This window comes from Meles meles, chromosome 3, assembly GCF_922984935.1.
Source record: "Meles meles chromosome 3, mMelMel3.1 paternal haplotype, whole genome shotgun sequence".
Lineage (NCBI taxonomy): Eukaryota > Metazoa > Chordata > Mammalia > Carnivora > Mustelidae > Meles > Meles meles.
In genome coordinates this window covers 164,777,812-164,789,489 of record NC_060068.1, presented here as the reverse complement: position 1 = coordinate 164,789,489, position 11,678 = coordinate 164,777,812, and the positions used below count along the sequence as shown (strand labels likewise).

Sequence of the window (11,678 nt, the reverse complement as noted above, 5' to 3'; positions counted from 1 at the left end):
ACCCATCCCAGTGCAAATGCTACCCAGGATTCCATGATTTCACAGGCAAATTCTATCTATGTTGTATTTTAACAGATGTTCACTAGGCCTGCCCCCAGGATTAAAGATGTATATAACAGTGGGTATGACTGGCCTTTGGGCGACTGACCTGTAGGAGAGAGTCTCCTTGGACCTAAAAGTAAGCTCAAGGATGTCTGGGCAGGGAATAATGGGTCCCAAGTACCTTGAGTATGATCTGGAAATTGATGTGTAGATTCCATATATGAATATCCCCTGCTCTCCATGGAATTCTTACCCTGAACGGTGTGGGTTAGGTATTGGAGCAACAGAGCATGGCTTTGTAAAATACAAAGATTGTAAGTTTTTCTTTAATTGTACCATCCAACTAATAAACATTTTCTATGTTGAGATCACAGTTTAATTATTTGCAATAAGAGATTATGTCTTTAAAATTTGTTTTTTTTTATCAGATAAGAAATATGAAAACAATGTGTAGATTTTCTAAACTTCTATAAGGCATTTATTATAAGTTAGACATCAATGAAAACTTTTTTTAAAGATTTCATGTAAAATGTAGTCATAAATCAGAATGGGCACACTGATGTATAATTAAAAATTAAAAATGGAAGACAATATCCTTCAATTATTCAAAAAAATACAGAATTAGATATTCATCTAACTAAGGTTTGGTGTTTTGCTTTAGATTATTTACATCAACAGACATTTTCATCTAATTGCATATAGAAATTTAAACCGATTGCTTTCTATTTAATATGGAATTTTACTTCTTTATTTAAAATTTCTTTTTCTTTTTTGAAGCTTATGTCAGTGAACTTGGCTGTGGAAACATTTTTACATGAACATGAAATTGTTTAAAATAAATACATGTTAGAAACACACACCTATGACTAAGATGTTGTATTATTGGTTATTGTTGGGTCTATAAAAGCAGTCTACTCTTTAGTTAATGGTTTTTAATACTTAGCATGAAGCCATAAAATTTAGATCAAACTCAATTTTTCTGATTTCTCGACAAACAACTCATTATTACAGATATAACAAGGGGCAAAAAAAAAAAAAAAAAAAAAAACACCCAAAAAACACAACTGGATATGTTCTTTAAAGAAAAAGATAAGTCGGGTAACAAATAGCTTTTTACTGCATTTTTAGCTATTCATAAACAACAAGATATGGTTGAAAAACTCCAGAACTATCTGCTTTTAGCTTAAAAGTGCTTAGAAGAAACATATGACTGTGTTGTCCAGGGAACCACTCTAAAAAAGTCACAAGATTGATGCTTTTTAGTTATTGAAAATACACATAGTTGCCAGGAAACTTTCCAATTACATGAATGTGCAGCCGTGGCAATTTTCCAAATGGCAAATATAAGCACTGCATATTTCTTATTCTGTCTGGGAATCAAAATAATTCCAGAAAAGATTATTGATATTATCAATCATTTGATCAGATAACTGTGGTTTGTAGTAAACAGTTATGACTTTTATTGTCTATTCATTCAACAATTTTAATTGAGAAATGTGTGTTTACTCTCATAAGAATCAAGTACTTCTAAAAGTAAATCAACAATTCCATTCCTCTGCTATGGAAAATTCAAGTGCTGTGTGTAATAGAAATTCACAGGACATCTCTAAAGCTAGCCCACAGCAGAATGTGTGACTTTCCTACAGCACATAACACTTAAACTACCAGATAAGCAATATGGAGAGGTTTAAACTTGGGAAATTTTTGCATTTTACAAATCATACAGACCACGAGATGAATACAGAATGTAGATTTGGAGTGGGGAAGGATACAGAGCAAGATGGAATCATGAAGACCAGTTCTGCTATTCTAAACAGTTAGACATGCAAATAAAAAAATTCCCTAGAATGGTGAGATCTAATTATTATAAGGTTTAGTTTTGAAATATGAATCACAGCAGGATTTTTACCTTCACTTATACACAGCAAGAGAACATTGCGTCTTGTAATCGTGGAAGTTTCCATGGGATTAGAAAGTTGCGCATGGCAGAACGAAATCAGAGAGATGAGGGTTAAAATCTGGGCTGTAGGGAACCAGAAATGAGTCATAAGGAGGGCCACGTGTCATGATGAGCGCTAGGTGTTAAGGCCAACTAAGAAATGAAAGGATTTCTATTTCCTCATAATTAAGGGAAACAAATGAGACCTACACATTTATAAGTTTTGGTCTTGAAAATGAGTGCTGGGTGTTATATGCAAACAAAGAATCATGGAGCAGTACATCAAAAACTAAAACTGTATAGTGACTAACATAACATAATAAAAAAAAGGGAAAAAAGCCACATGTATAATGCACTTTTCTTAAACCATTAGAGCTTGCATAAAATTTAAAACAAAAAACAAAACAAAACGAACTTATCTTCCTTTCTCACAAGTACTAATACTAGAATAAGGGGCCCAAATGACCACATTTGGGGGCTTACCACTGGCCTGTGTTTATTAAAATGTGATTTAAATAAACATGTCTGGGAACTGGACAAGTAAAGAAACTGCAACGGATATTTACTATGAGGCAGAGAGATGTATTTCTAGACCCCCGAGACCTGGGGAGTTGAAACTGTGGTTGAAACCGTCCCAAGACAAGAGCTAACTCATAGCAGGTATGAACTGATTTCTTAACAGTTACAGAACAAGACCACTGGACAAAATTCTTGAATTATATTCTCCAGCTTAAGTGTTCTCTCTTCTCTTTAATTTGCTCTTTATTATTTTAATTATCTCTTCTTTTGCATATTTTCCCCACCCTTACCCTGGTATAATGTCTCTGCTCCTCATTCCTTATATGCATGATAAAATTTTATTTCACTTCTGACTCATTTACTAAGTAAGTAAAGATCAGACCAGGGTTAGTTAGTCCTTCTAATAATAGAAGGACTCTTCTCTCTCTCATTACTCTTCTCTCTCTCTCTCTCTCTTTTTAAATTTGGATGTTAGGTACCAATACTTGGCTTTATTAATCCTTAATTGAACAAAACCAGTTGTTTATGTTACCGAGAAATACGATTACGGATCATGTGCCAAGTGTCTTACAGCATCCACTTTGAAATAACTTTTGTATTGATTTGACCTTGTGCTATTTTATTACATGAGACATTAAGTTTTCTTTAAACAGAGAAAAAAATGTCAGAATATTGTGGCTTTAGTTCCTCAGTAACACCTGTTCTCCAGTGTGAAACATTTGTGCCACAAATCTTTAAGAAGAATTTTATGTTAATACTGACCTTTTCTTTCCTTGAGGAAAGCCTATTAAAAATTCACAACCTGCTGTGTTCCTTGTAAATTCACAAGCAGATAAAGGACATGGCAAGATACATGACAATTAATGAAAATAGAACAACCTGGTCCTGTGCTGCACATTTAAAAGTCATTTTCCTATTATTTAACTTTTCTATTTAGATGCAGTTAATTATATGACCCATTTGCTTGTATTGAGTAGCTTGCTCAATAATTAAAACTAAATAATCCATTGATTTTAAAGAAATGCTTGAACCACAAATTACGTAAGGAAAGCCTGTTAATTTTGAGTGTGACAAATTTCTGATAAATTTACATTTCATGTAAAGAGTCATCATAAGATATTTGTCCAAAACAAAGTTTGTGACCTAATCTAGGTCTCACAGCTTATCTAGTTTAAGGCCACCTTTTTTTTTTTTTAAGATGAAAAAACCGAGATATGATCAGTTTTGGTTTTTTGTTTGTTTTATGACACAGAAGTTAAATTAAAATTATACCTCAGGACAGCTGTTATGTTGGTGGAATCTTTATCTCTCAATATTAGTTCTTTTTTTAATTTTTCAGTTCCTCACATTAAGAAATATTATCTAAAAAAATCAAAGTATCTATCTGTAAAGTACAGGAAATTTAAATAATTTATTACCAAAAGAATAACTGATAAAAGATTTTACCTTGTGCTTTTACTCTTGGCTGCAAGAAAATGAAGAACAAACTTTAAAAAAGTAAAAAAACTGCCAAGAAAACTAATTACTACTTGTTCAGAGGAATCTGTATTGCTGTGTGAGATTCTTTCTCATTCAGAATATTGATATCTTTTTGGATCTTGGTAATTGTTAATATTTAATTCCATTCCAAAAACTGGAAAAAGGCAGAAGAGAACATTTGAATTATGTTTATAAAATCATGTTAGAATCATATTCATAATAGACTAGGTCTTTTTTTTTAGATTGTACTTATTCATTTGAGAGAGAGAGAGAGCAAGAGGGTGGGGAGGGGGGCGGATGGGGGGGGCAAGCAGATGGAGAGGAAGAAGCAGACTCCACACTGAGCAGGGAGCCCAAGGCTGAGCTTGTTGCCAGGACCCTGGGATCATGACCTGAGCCAAAGGCAGACATTTAACCAACTGAGCCACCCAGGCACCCCTAGACTAGTTCTTTTTTTTTTTTTTTTTTTTTTTAAAGATTTTATTTATTTATTTGACCAGAGAGAAATCACAAGAGAGGCAGGCAGAGAGAGAGGAAGGGAAGCAGGCTCTCCACTGAGCAGAGAGCCCAACGTGGGGCTCGATCCCAGGACCCTGAGATCACGACCTGAGCCGAAGGCAGCGGCTTAACCCACTGAGCCACCCAGGCGCCCCCTTTTTTTTTTTTTTTTTTAAGATTTTATTTATTTATTGAGAGACAGAGAGTGAGCAAGAGAGAGCACAAGCTGGAGGAGGGGCAGAGGGAGAGGGGGAAGCAGGCTTGCCTCTGAGCTGAGAGCCTGGGGCAGGGGGCGGGGCTTGGTTTCAGGACTCTGGGATAGGCAGCTGCTTAACCTACTGAGTCACCCAGGCATCCCTAGCATAGTTCTTTGAAGGATACATTTTGATGAACAAGTCACAAGGTCTATAACATTCACTACCTGAGTTTAAGAATTTTTCGTGTGTGTACATTAACTTTAAAATATCAGAAACTGTTGAATAGATTTTCTAATGCACAGTGATAATTTTATGACCATTACTCTTTCAAGCAGCCGACTTAGTCTATATTTGTTTAAATAAATCCAGAATGTGGCAAATATGCTGGGGTGTTCTGGCAGGATCATCATTAGCAATTTGCTCTAATTGCTCTTGTAATATAGTATCAAATGGAAAATAAGACATTGAATCAAATACTACAAATTTGTATCCAATAAAAAAATAGTAGTAAAGATGGGCAAGCATCAGAAAGCAGCTGAAAGCATGCTAAAGCAAGTAAACACAGTCTGGTCAGACATAAATACATAGTTACTCATTTTGTTGAGAATGGGTAAGAAAAGGGAAGAGGAGTGGTAAATCTTGAACTGGAGGATGTGAAGCTTATGGATTGAGACTGGGCATTATTTTAATATTAATGATATAGAAAAATAAAGCCAATTTTTATGAATCCCAACGAAACAATTTTCTCTTCAAAAACAGAAATGGAGAGGCGAAATTAAAGCTTATCAATGAAATGGATTGTAAAATAATTATGATCATTTTAAAATACCCCAAATATATGATTTAGATTGGCAAATACTTTTCTGAACAATCTTATTCTGGGACCAGAGGCAAGCACAGAGGATTAAATGATGGATGTAATGATGTCTGCTTAGCTTTGGGTCTGGTTAAAAAAAAAAAAAAAAGTGGTTTATTTTCCAAATTTGAGAGAGTTCTCTAGAGAGTGTCCTCCAAGAGGAAAATCCCCACTGGGGTCTAGAGTCAATAACTAGGGATTCCTTTTCCCATTTGGTCTTCCAAGGGAACAGCCTGTTGAACGCTGTGTGGGGTTGTTGTTGTTGTTGTTGTTGTGTTTTGTTATTTTTGCTTATGGACCACCCTAACTGGTGAGTGTAATCTGGCATCATCCTATAGTTTTGGGGCACTCTTTGAAGCCATTAGAAATTACTCAAGAGCCTGCCACAGGTCAGATTTCTTAGCAGAGAGAATTCTAAAATTCAAGAAGATATCAGTTAGAACTGCTGCTAACTCCCATCTTGAAACGTCTCAACTTGGGTACCTTGCTTTACTAGTACTGTACAGATACCAAGATTACACTGAAGGGATTTATTTAAGTTTTCCATAGACATAATTTTACAGGATATTATCTGCTTCAGGACTTTAAATGATATGTATAATACACAGTAATAATATTATTTCTGGTGTATTAGTTTATTCTTTCTAAAGAGAATTATTGGGAAAATATTTTAGATGAGGTTCATATTCTTTTTTTTTTTAAGATTTTTATTTATTTATTCGACAGGCAGAGATCACAAGTAGGCAGAGAGGCAGGCAGAGAGAGAGGAAGGGAAGCAGGCTCCCCGCAGAGCAGAGAGCCTGATGAGGGGCTCGATCCCAGGACCCTGGGATCATGACCTGAGCTGAAGGCAGAGGCTTTAACCCACTGAGCCACCCAGGCACCCCGAGGAGGTTCATATTCTTTTAGAAGCCTGGCATCTTCCTGCTTATAGTTTTGAAAATCATGAAATTATGCAATGTATCCCCTTGTGGTGTGAAAATTATGTGAAACATTTTACACCTCATTTTCCCCCGAAACTTGGAGAAGTCTTCTTAAACACCTTGGATTTATAATATAGGAATATATGTAAACACATGTCTAAATAGTTGTTAAGGAAATGTAAAATAATTAAAACTAAGAGATTTTCATTTTCAATCAACAAGATGAAAAGAAATTAGAGAAGAATTAATAAAGGACAATCACTTCTTTTCTATGGCTACATGGGCAGCTGAGAAACCTTCCTGCCTCCTTTTCACCAAACAAGGGCTGAAAATAGGAGGTGTAAAGTAAGGAAAGGGTTAGGTATAGTTATGCATCAAATAAATTTATTTAAATAAGTATTTCTTGAACTGGATTGAACTAATGTAAATTGAAGGAAATGATGAGAATTCTAAGTGCGATATTATAGGACTTAGAAATTTTGGAGATTTTGCTACAGAGGCAGTATTTGAAGCTATTGGGTTTCTAAGACTTGTAAAGGTGCTTTCATCTTGAAAGCTATAGAGTAACAAGTACATGATTGGATGCCCAAAGGAGGGGGACCAGGCAGCCGCCTGCTGTCTCTAGGGGCTATGGTCAAATAAATGAAAAGGGGTTTGGATCTTTACATGCATTGGATTTTTTGAAGCACTGGCTTAAATGAGAGTCTAAAAAAGGTTATGAGTGCTATCTTATAAAAGAAATTACATACATGTGTCTGTGTATGTGTGTAAAATATAAAAACAATGTTATATGTAGTATCAAAGAGTACAAATATCCTCTAAAATATGGCCACAGATCACTAACTTAAAAACTCCTATTCTAGGTCAACTTTCTCTGTTTTTCACACACAGAAAAAGGAACTGAGAAATCAGTATGGATGTTCTCTTCAGGAAAGGGGATTGCTCACTTGATTGAAAGACTTAGATTTCATCAAATGAGGAAACCTAGTTCCCAGACAATATCATGCCTCTATAACTTGTTTCCTTCCCTACTTCTTTGATTCACAGTCATTTCAAATTTCTTTGTAAGCCTGAATTAACCTCTTTTTCCTTTGTGCTCCAATTATAATTTGTATGTATATGTTATATATGTCTATATATATATGTGTGTGTATATATATGTCTATATATAATATATGTGTATATATGTATTACACACATGTGTGTGTAAAATTTCATAACATCTATAGAAATTTTCAACTACTATTTTTATATAAGTCTTTATGGAACTAAATACACTACAAATATATTTATTTTGAGGATAAAAACCAAGTTTTTATTCCTTTGGACTCTCAACATTTCACAGAATTATTTACTTGTGGAAGAAAATGAACCTCAGCACCAAATGCCACAGTCATGAGGAATAAAGAGTTCATGTTGTACTACTTTCTTAGAAAGCCTAAATATTCTGAATGGAGTGAAATGGAAGTAGAAGTTCATAATGAAAACTCCACATTATCAGTGCATATAAAGAAAATTTTCTTCTTTATATTGAAAAAGATTGGAGCTGTAAGCTAGTAGAAATTCCAGTTAGCTATGAGACTGGATCAGTGATATAAGATCTATACACAGAGTACCAGGGGACAAATTTAAGCTTTTCAGTGAAGAGCCAGGATAGAAATGCAAAACCAAATTTGTCTCTGAAACTGTACGGTAAGTCATTGTAAACACCTGTAATTTATCTTAAAAGTAGGATGAGGTAGTTAGGTAATAATAAAGGGATGATATTCCCACTGACAATGTATATAGAACAGCCAGGCAAATTACAAAGAAAATGGATTGCCAAGGCCAAGATGCTATGTAAACAAGAATTGAATGGACTAAAACTTGGGAGGAGAAAATGGTAGAAAAGTGAACTGGGGACTGGCAGCTGCTTTTTCCCTGTGGGGATTTGCCCACTCTGAGCTGGATTTGGAGGCAAATATCTGTGATTGTCCAAAGAGGATACCTCTGGGGAAAGAAGAAAACAGAACAGAGTTTAGAGTTCCTGTGATAACAGGAGTAAAAACACTGGAGAAATGAAGGTCCTCAAATGACTTCCTGTAAGACAATTGTTGAATTGTGGGTCTGTAGATAGCTAAAGGTCCAGGCTGGAAGCCTCTGAGAACCAAAATATAATTGTCCACATTCCTAGAGACTTGAGGTTCTAAGACTTGAAAGGAAAAACAACAGTGACTAGGTGAAATGAAGTTCTCCCAGGGAAAGTCAAACTGAACCCAAGGAAATGCAGAAATTTTTCATTTCGGGGCATACAGTAATTCTCAGTGCCTCTACAGGTTAAAAGTGTGGATTGAATCCTTGACAAACAGGGAGAAAAGAAAACAGGACACGTATTGTTTTTCATGCAAAGCTTAAGTGACAAAATACAGCTTATTCTCCTAGAGATTTCTGCCAATTGTTGAAGCAGCTTCATGCAAATGATCAATTTCTTTCTTTTTTTTTTTTTTTGAAGGGTAGAACTGTGGAATTCTGTGGCAGAGGAGTTAGGAGCCACTCTTACTCTCTCATAAAAGGTTCACCCTCTCAGGGCACCTGGGTGGCTCAGTGGGCTAAAGCCTCTGCTTTCGGCTCAGGTCATGATCCCAGGGTCCTGGGATCGAGCCCCACGTCGGGCACTCTGCTCCTCAGAGATCCTGCTTCCTCCTCTCTCTCCCTGCCTGCCTCTCTTGCCTACTTGTAACCTCTGACTGTCAAATAAATAAAATCTTTAAAAAAAAAAAAAGGTTCACCCTCTCATAAAAGGAATAAACTGCAGTAGAAATAGTCTTACCAAATGGCTATTCTAGCCTGATCTTCCTCAATCCCTGATTGAATTGTGGTCATGTATTAAGGTTCTCCAAAAAGCAGAACCAATAAGAGACATATATCTATAATTTTTTCCATCTTATCTTTTCTTTCTTTCTTTTTTTTTTTAAAGATTTTATTTATTTATTTGACAGACAGAGATCGCAAGTAGGCAGAGAGGCAGGCAGAGAGAGAGGAGGAAGCAGGCTCCCTGCGGAGCAGACAGCCGGATGTGAGGCTTGATCCCAGGACTCTGGGCCGAAGGCAGAGGTTCTAACCCACTGAGCCACCCAGGTTCCCCTCTTTTTTTTTTTTTTTTTTATAAAGATTTTATTTATTTATTTGACAGAAAGATAGAGAGTACAAGTAGGCAGAGCAGCAGGCAGAGGGAGAGGAAGAAGCAGGCTCTCTGCTGAGCAGGGAGCCCAATGCAGGGCTGGATCCCAGGACCCTGGCATCAACGACTGAGCCAAAGGCAGCTGCTTCACTGACTGAGCCATGCAGGACCCTCTATATCTTATCTTTTCTATCCAGAAAGAGAATAAGGAGTTGGCTCATGGGAATGAAAGCTAGAAAATCTAACATCGGTAAGGAAGAACGAAGTCTCAAAATTTAGGTAAGAGTCGATGTAATCTTCAGTCACGCCAGCAGGTAGAAACTCAGCAATGTTTCTATGTTACAATTTTAAGTTTCTTATAAAAGGTTCAGTTTTTGCTCTTAAGGCCTCCAGCTGATTGGATGAGGCCTGCCCATATCATGGAGAATAATTTGATTTAATTAGAGTTTGTTGATTGTAAAGGTTAATTACATTAAAAAATTACTTTCCTAGAAACATCTAGACTAGTGTTTGGCCAAACAACTGAGCATCACGTTTTAGTCAAGTTAATACATAAAATCAATGATCATGGATGATAACCAAATAATCCAATAAACACAGAAGATTTTCCAGTGAAAAACAACCCATTCTGGAGGCTTCAAATTCTTTATACATAATATGTAATAAGAATAAAAAGTTATTCTACATGCAGAAAAGCAAGATCATATGACTTATGCAAGAGTACAAACAGAATAGAGACTACACATAATTAGCATACTTAACAGACAAATTGAAAGGTAATTATGTACCTTTGAAAATGAAAGGAAAAATGGAAAAAACAGGTGAAAATGTAAATGAACAAGAATCAAAAGAGCATTCTAAAATGAAAGTAGAATGTCTGGCTTTCATAAATCAATAGAGAGATTTTACAACAGATTGGGTATAGTAAAACACAAGATTAGTCTTTTCAAAGGTAAATAGAGGTTGCCAACTTGGAGTTAGGTATATAGAAACTGAAATGCAGAGAGAAAATATATGAGAAAAAATAGATAAGATCATTGGATGCTTGTGAAATAAAATCAAAAGTTACAACACACATGAAATTGGATTCCCAGAAAGAGAGAGGAGAGAGAAACGCAGCACAAATTATATTTGAAGAGAAAATGGGGAAGAATTTTTTAAAACTGGTATAAGATATCTACCAATATGGGCGCCTGCGTGGCTTAGTGGGTTAAAGCCCCTGCCTTCGGCTCGGGTCATGATCCCAGAGTCCTGGGATCGAGCCCCGCATCGGGCTCTCTGCTTGGCAGGGAGCCTGCTTCCTCCTCTCTCTCTGCCTGCCTCTCTGCCTACTTGTGATCTCTGTCTGTCAAATAAATAAATAAATAAAAAATCTTTAAAGTAAAAAAGACGATATCTACCAATAAGTACAATAAGATCTGAGAAACTCTAATGGGACAAATAAAAGTAAAAGCAAACGAATCCCATTATAGTCACGTTTTCAAATTAAAGTGTAGAGAAAACTGTGAAAGTATTCAGGGGAAAAAAAAAAAAGATGCATTAACTTCAAAGCAGCAAGTTTTAGTCCCGAGTGCTGTTTTCTTAATAGAAATGATGGAAGCCAAAACACAACGGAATGACATCTTAAAGCACTGATAGGCAATACCTAGCAACCTAAATTCTACCATGTACAAAAATAGGCTTCACAAAGGAAAGTGCAATAAGTATGTTTTCAGATTAAGAAAAACAAAATAAAACAAAACAAAACAAAAAAAAAACAAAACCTAAGGTGTTTGTCCCACTGGGCATTCAGTAAAAGGAATATGAAACCAAAGTTTTCAAGATGGAAGAAAATGATCTCAAATAAAACTTCTGAAGGGAATTAAAAACACCAGAACTGTAATTATGTGGTAAATATAATGATTACCGAATTTACAAAGTAATAATAGTAATGTCTTTGGATATAGAAGTAAAGCATGTGACAATAACATAATAGAAATAAAGAAGAGGGAATGGAAGTTTAGAATATTCTAAATTTAAATCAGTTCATGACCATACATTGAATTGTGAAGTTTTGATATGCACA

The 11,678-nt window shown here is 35.6% G+C and overlaps 1 protein-coding gene across 1 annotated transcript in view; it reads right to left on the bottom strand.

Moving 5' to 3' along the window:
• CDH10 (cadherin 10) overlaps positions 1-11,678 on the bottom strand; it is a 174,453-nt gene that overhangs the window by 56,505 nt on the left and 106,270 nt on the right. The window lies entirely within an intron of this gene.